The sequence below is a fragment of the Chaetura pelagica genome, unplaced genomic scaffold (genome assembly GCF_000747805.2).
Source record: "Chaetura pelagica isolate M959 unplaced genomic scaffold, ChaPel_1.0 scaffold233, whole genome shotgun sequence".
NCBI classification, from domain to species: domain Eukaryota; kingdom Metazoa; phylum Chordata; class Aves; order Apodiformes; family Apodidae; genus Chaetura; species Chaetura pelagica.
In genome coordinates this window covers 107,898-108,419 of record NW_009952708.1, presented here as the reverse complement: position 1 = coordinate 108,419, position 522 = coordinate 107,898, and positions in this window count along the sequence as shown.

Here is a 522-nt window from a genome sequence, read left to right as displayed (position 1 = left end):
GAAATTGTCTTTTTCCAGACATTTTTCTGTATGCTTTGGTGTTTAAAAGTGGCGATTTCATACCATTGTTAACAAGGATCCTGGGGATAGGAAGTGGCTTAGAAGAGGCTTGGGTGCATCTTGACCATTAGGAGATGCAGCCTTTTTCTGGCAGAGCAAAGAACTCCTGCAATAACAGTCGTTGTCATCAAAGCCTTTCAGGCACGGACTGTTGTCAGGACTGGTTTCTCATCACAGAACCCAAATCTGCTGCAGTACCTCATGGCATTACATAAGACCTGACTGGTTGACACTGATTTCTGAGTTGATGGTCACTATTCTCTTACTGTTTGGTTTTTTATTTAGTACAGCTGAGATCATGGTCTGTTCGTTTGTTCAGAGTTTTAGCAATAGCCTGAATACTTTTCTTGTTAGAGGGTGGATGTTTTGCACTTGTGAAGTTATATATGGCTTTTTGATTTTTTAAAATGTTTTTGTAAATACTTACATATTGGCTATGGATGTTTGCTGTTCGTTACAGGC